At 39.4% G+C, this 6,871-nt stretch overlaps 1 pseudogene; it reads left to right on the top strand.

Moving 5' to 3' along the window:
• The first annotated feature begins 2,826 nt into the window (after positions 1-2,826).
• Positions 2,827-4,556, top strand: LOC136222848 (digalactosyldiacylglycerol synthase 1, chloroplastic-like; annotated as a pseudogene).
• Positions 4,557-6,871: the final 2,315 nt, after the last annotated feature.

Here is a 6,871-nt window from a genome sequence, read left to right as displayed (position 1 = left end):
GGTCACTCAGGGCATTAACCATTTCATTTCTGAGCAAGGGTAGTGACATTACCTCAGTTGAGTGTTCCTCATAGTCAGATGCAACAGAGGGGTCAGCATGCTCAGAAACACATGGCTCAGCAAGTTCGTCAGCCATGAAACAAATCTTTGCTGACTCAGTGGCATCAGCTTCTGATGATGAAGACTCATCACTATCGCTCCAAGTTGCCACCATTGCCTTCTTGCTGTTCTTTCTTTCTTTCCTCAGTGTGGGACAGCTTGACTTGATATGGCCAGTTTGATGACATTCAAAGCATGTAATGGGCTTTAAGCCGTCCTTCTTGTACTTATTGTCGCTGGACTCAGCTTTGTACTTATCAAACTTCTTGTAAGGCTTCTTAGAATATTTGTCATTCTTTCTGAACAACCTCTTCATCTTTCTAGTGAACATAGCCATTTCTTCATCGTCTGTTGAGCTCCCATCAGTGGAGTCAGCTTTCATGACAAGAGACTTTTGCTTATTGTCTTCAGACTTCTCCTTCACCTCGAAGTTCTTCATTGATATCTTGTGGGTCAGCAGCGAGCCAATGAGTTCATCATACTTGTAGGTGGTTAAGTCTTGAGCTTCCTCAACAGCAGTTTTCTTTGCTTGCCAGCTTTTAGGAAGACTCCTAAGAATCTTCTTAACTTGCTCTTCCTCAGTGAAGATCTTTCCAAGTCTCTTGAGCTCGTTGATGATGTTTGTGAACCTTGCGTTCATATCAGAGATTCCTTCATCATCATTCATTTCGAACAGCTCGTACAACCTCATGTGCTGGTTGACCTTGGATTCATTCACCTTGTTGGTTCCTTCATAGGTGACCTCCAGCTTCTTCCAAATCTCCTGCGCTAACTCACAACCTGAAATCTTGTTGTATTCTGCAGCATCTAAAGCACAGTGAAGCATGTTTATAGCCGAAACATGATTTTGTAGCTTCTTGAGATCATCCTTTGTCCATCTAGTCTCAGCTTTGACAACCGTCATAAATAGTTTCAACAGGAACAAATGGGCCTTAGACTATAGATAGCCATGCACTCATATTTGTTGCCTGAATGAAATTTTTCATTCTATTCTTCCAAAAGGTATAGTTAGACCCGAAGAATAGAGGAGGCCGAGTTATGGACAGACCCTCAGAAAAAATCTGAGTTGTCAGATTTCCTGGGAGAAACCGAGTGCTGTTCTCAGCCATAGTGGGGATCAGCTCAAGGTAGTTAAACCTTGCTCAGTGAGCTTTTAAGCTCTGATACCACTTGTTGGTCCCTTATAACGTGACAAGTTAGTTCCAAGGGGGGGGGATAGGAACTATTTAAAAATTTGTCCGTTGAGGCTGACTTCTTTTCTTATGAAAATGTTCACACAACGTCACTAAGTAGATTCAAGACACAAGCTTAGTCAACTTGTGACTAAGTCTGCTTCTTTACTTGAGTCAGGAAATAACTCTTAGAGTCTATTCCTGAACTCAGCTTCTTAGTAAACTTAACTCAGCGTGAGTTCTTTACTTAGTCAGTTTTATAGCAAGCAATATATATCAAAGGAGTTTAAGGGTTAGAAAGATGTTACTCAGCAGACTTATCCTGGTTCGGCCTCTCCGCCTACGTCCAGTCCCCGAAACTCGTTCCGAGATTTTTGAATTCTCTACTGAGATCTTTAAAGGTAGAGCATGAAACCTTTTACAGATAGAAGCTGAGTATAACAAGAGTACCTTCCTCTATACCTCTACTCACTCCTATATCTACGCTGAGCACTATAACCGAGTACTCAGCCTCTCCTTTCTATTCTTCTAGAAATGATAAAATGTTTGTCCTAAACAACGATTGCTAAGACACTTTAGATGATTGGAAATCACTCTAGACTTTTACACAAAGATTAAGAATTGGTGTAAGGTATTTGCTTTGCTTTTCTCACAGAAACTTCAAGTATGAATTTGGTCAGCGTTTCGACTAATTGAAGATCTGCATCGATTAAAGAAAATGGATGGCCTTTATATAGTGACACTTGAGGCACCTGGTTATTTCGAATTTCGAAATAACCGTTGGAGGGAAACGGCTTCCTGTCGTTGTCACTCTGGGCGTGCTCAGCGTCGTTGGCCAATAGGATTCACGCATCTTCTGTCTTCGTCAGTCTTCGGCAGAATGTTTCGACATTTAAGGAAAAGTCCACGAGACAGCTTCCTGCGCCTTCTGAACTTTTCCCAAAGTAGAAATACTTTGTCTAGAAGTTGAACATTGTCTGCCGCTGTCCAGACTGCATTGTCGTCCAACTCAGCCGCTTCTACTTGAAGCTTTTGCCACGAAGGCTTCTCGATCCTTCTCTTTCTGAGTCGTCGTTTTACTTGATACGGCTTCGTTGTGAACTCTTGAGCCGAATGGTCTTGATGTGTTGACTTGGGCTTGACTTCCATTTTATGGGCCTTTGGGCTTTTTGATCTCAATGTCTTATAAACAATTAAACTCAACATTGAACAAACACATTAGTGTAATAAATCAAAGCATTTAAATTTAATGTGTTAGAATATTTTTATCATTACTCAAATAATTTTGTCAAATCAAAATCATGTAGAAAGGTGTTTCAACAATCAGTAGTACTTTTCCTATATTAAGGGTCATGCCTTTGTAGGGAGAATATTATCAATGAAGTTTATTTTCTTCCTTCCTATTTCCTCTCCTCCCTACTCTCTTCTTCTCTAATTCTCTGTGTCTCTCTTCCATCTTATTCTTCTCTTCCCCTTACTTCTAAATCTGCCCTAACCCTTTACAGTCAGAATTCCTAATCCTGACATTGGTATCAGAGATAGCTTTCCTCCAGCCATGGAAGACTTTGAACAACAAATGGAACGGTTCCGCAGGAAGTTTCGCGAACGGCAACAACGGTTTGATGAACAATGGGAACTGCTTCGCAAGAAGCAACAAGAGAAAGATGAACAAGTCTGCAAATCATTATCAAACTTGGTTCAATCGATTCGAGAATTTCAAAGAGTTACAAACCCTTCTTCAGCTGCACCCCAAGTGTTTGATGAAAAGTCTGAGCAGAAATTGGAGTTAGCAGATTTCAAATTTCAAGGAAAAACTGAAGATGTGTTAGAGCAGCCTTCTCCAAGGAAGCTGGTCACTGCTGAAATTGTCAAGGAGAGTCAGTTTGAAGCTCTACAACTTCAAATGGAGAAGGTAAACCCTTCCATTACTGAGTCTTACTCTCTACCATGTTTCATCACTGATTTAAAACTTGAAACCCATTCTGCTATGGAATCTTACACCCCAAACAATATGAAACCTAACCCAACTTTTAGATCTCCAATAACTTCTACACCTTGGACCCAAAGCACCCCAAACAATCTGAAACCTAACCCAACCTTTAGATCCCCAATAACTACTATACCTTGGACCTAAAACACCCCAAACAAACAGAAAGATCTGCTTGGAACCAATCTTATACTAGTGGTCAACCAGAAAATTTCAGACAAAAAGAAATGGATGCATTCAAAGGAAGTACCACCGCTTGATGTCTCGGGATTGTTGTCATGTTTTGTTAGGCAATCTGGGCCAATTTCAGATCACCTTGGAGTTAGAAAAGCTATATCTAATAAGATGGTTGAAAATGTGGATGTGAATGAATTGGTTGTAAGGATAGCAAGTGTCCTTCAAAGCACTAGGCATTGTTACAAGGATGGCTTTTGGACAGACTTACCAAAGCATAGTCCATCAAATGAGAAGAGGCATGTTGCCATCGTGATGACTCTTAGTCTTCCATGGATGAGAGACAATGTTGTCAATCCACCGTTTGGAGTTGCATATTTGGCAAAATCTGAAAAACAAAATGTTACTTTAGTGGTTCCATGGCTTTGCAAGTCAGATCAAGAATTAATGTATCACAAGAGTGTCTCTTTGAGTTAGTAGAAGAGCAGGAAAGTTATATTCGTAGCTGCGTTGAGGATATGATTAGCTTTAAGGCTGATTTTAAAATATCCTTTTATTCGGGGAAGTTCTCAAAAGAACGAAGAAGCATAATACGAGCGGGAGATACTTCGCAATTCATTTCATTAAAGGAGACTGATGTTGTTATTTTAGAAGAACCGGAACGTTTGAACTGGTATCACCATGGTAAACACTGGATTTCTAAGTTCAATCATGTTATTGGTGTTATCCACACTAATTACCTTGAATACATCAAGAGGGAAAAGAATGGGGTTCTTAAATCTTTTCTTGGGAAACGCATAAACAGAGCATACTATGTTAAGGTTCTTCGCCTTTCTGCTGCCACACATGATTTTCACAAGTTTGTGGTTTGCAATGTTAATGGAGTGAACCCTAAGTTTTTGAAAATTGGAGAAACAGTTGTTGTAGAAACGAAACTTGGGCAACAAGCTTTCTCAAAAGGAGCATATTCCTTAGGCAATATGGTCTGGGCCAAGGGTTACAATGAGTTGATAGATTTGTTAGCAAAGCAAAAGAGTGAGCTAGATGGCTTTAATTTGGATGGATCTACTAGGAGATTGGATGGAATGGAGGCTGGAGCGATCCAATGGTACAACCATAGATAATTTGTCGTGATAGAAGACATTATTTCTGATCTCCAAAGAGGCATGAAAGCTTCCCATATCGATAATGAGGGAGAGACTGATGAGGGAGATAACATTTTGAAGATACTTGAGACAGCAGCAGAATCAGAAGTTATAATGAGTTTGGAGCAACTAACTTCGTTTGCCTCAAAAACAATATATAATAGAGATTTCTTCGATTCCTTCATCATTGATTGCCTTGTTGAGATGCTGAAGCACCCATTGTCAAATTCACGAAGGAAAGCAGCTAACATTCATGAATTTGGGAAAATTATTAATCCAGACTTGATAACAAATTGGAGCCCTACAAAGAAGAAAAAAAGTGAGTTGGGTCCTTGCTTGCATACAACCTCAATTGCTACCGATTTCCTTACGGTCAAGACTCTAGAGAAAATAAAGCTAGCCTTGAAGAGGCAGTTTGTAATCTCTATTGCAGTGATTATTACTGTTGAAAGTACTTTATTTAGTTAGATTTCTCTACGATCTTCCGTCACTATTTTCAAGTTCGAGACTCAGAAGGTTCTGAAGAATTGGCAACTTTTCTTATGTGTTGCAGCTGGCCTTTGGGTTGGGCTTATTATTGGATTTATCATTGCATACCACATCAGTAATGCGTACAACAATGTTCTAGATGTTTCCGAGTCCTACTACATTGGAGCTTCTACTAATATTAATTTTGGGCTTGCACCAGGATATAAATCTGTCCTTATGCCCATTTTTGTCTTTGCAGCCAAATTTTTTGTTAGTTTCAACATTGCAGCTAAGTTTGATGCAGTAGCTGGCCTTGGGATTCAAGAGGTAAGTATAATTCAAGGGATCAACAAGTTGAACATGGACACAGTAGCTCAATTAAATGACAAAATCAGTGAGGCAGACGCAATACTTGCTTTGCTGTCCAAGCTAAAGAAGAATCCTAGTATCCAAGCTGCTGCTAAATCTAATGGCAATCCGATATATGCTACAGAGACACGCTCACTAGTGCAAATTACAAAGACCATAAGGGTTTTGGCAAGTGATTATGCTGAGCATTCACTACAGCAGTACTATCTAGAGTTCAGGATGCTTGATGACACAATGAGGCTTATTCAAGCTGTGTGGGGACGTTACTCGAAACGAAGACTATTGAGCAACCTTGCACACTACTTGGCCGAATAATTCTGTGTTGACAGCTCAGTCCCTTACTTTCTACATTCTTGGGGATAAGAATGCGCTAAAGGTGAGGGTATTGTCACGATATCATATAGGAATTAAACGGAAATTAATTAGGTTGTTATTTTCTAGTTTGATAATTGCTTAGCAGTTGTTATTTGGCCTTTTATTTGCTTTAGGAGTTGTTTGGAGTTAGTTAGACAACTGTAGGTGTTACAGCTGTGACTTTTTTACCGGTGCCACATCAGCAATACTTTTCCTATATTAAGGGTCATGCCTTTGTAAGGAGAATATTATCAATGAAGTTTATTTTCTTCCTTCCCATTTCCTCTCCTCCCTACTCTCTCCTTCTCTAATTCTCTGTGTCTCTCTTCCGTCTTATTCTTCTCTTCCCCTTACTTCTAAATCTGCCCTAACCCTTTATAGTCAGAATTCCTAATCCTGACAGTATGATATAAACTCAACAAAAGACCGGGTATATAGGCAAACTCACTTCAATTATTGGAGGGTGACCGTTCAGTCCAACTTTGAGATGGTTTATCTTTATGTCACACACAATAAACCTTCATTTAGTTACAGAAGGGACTGGAATTTTCACATTGATTTCTTGCTGGGAAAAGGGTCTAAGAATATACCGAGAAGAAGAAGGAAGGACCACATAATAAAGCATATAAACCCAGAGCAAGGCCAATTCTCTTCCCTTCTCAATCTCAATCAACCAACAGAGCCTAAAACTTAGTTTTTGTGTCTAAAACGAAATCGTTCAATTCACAGGTCTAAGCAACTCCAAGAAGTAATCCTTTGATTAGTTCACAAATTCCTATATAACAATAGGTGATGAAAAAATTACATGCAAAAGGGAACTGTAGAACGCGGATCTGTCAGATCTGTTGAAGGGAAGTGGTGGAGGGATGAGTAGGGGTGTGAAGAGATGAGCGATCGAGAGAGAAGGGAAGGCAGGTTGTTGTGTTGTGGCTGTGTTAGATTTAGGTTTTGTTGTGAATGTGTGAGGTTCGTTTTTTACCCACGGAATGGGAAAATTAGATTTTTTAAATTTTTAGTAAAAAAATATATAATTTGCAGTGTATAAGTATAGGTGTAGCTATAAATATTAAATATAAATATATATTAAACAGTTCGGTTAATTG

This window comes from Euphorbia lathyris, chromosome 3 (genome assembly GCF_963576675.1).
Source record: "Euphorbia lathyris chromosome 3, ddEupLath1.1, whole genome shotgun sequence".
NCBI classification, from domain to species: Eukaryota; Viridiplantae; Streptophyta; class Magnoliopsida; order Malpighiales; family Euphorbiaceae; genus Euphorbia; species Euphorbia lathyris.
Note: the sequence above shows the minus strand (reverse complement) of the source record. Positions and strands in the feature narration are given on the sequence as shown.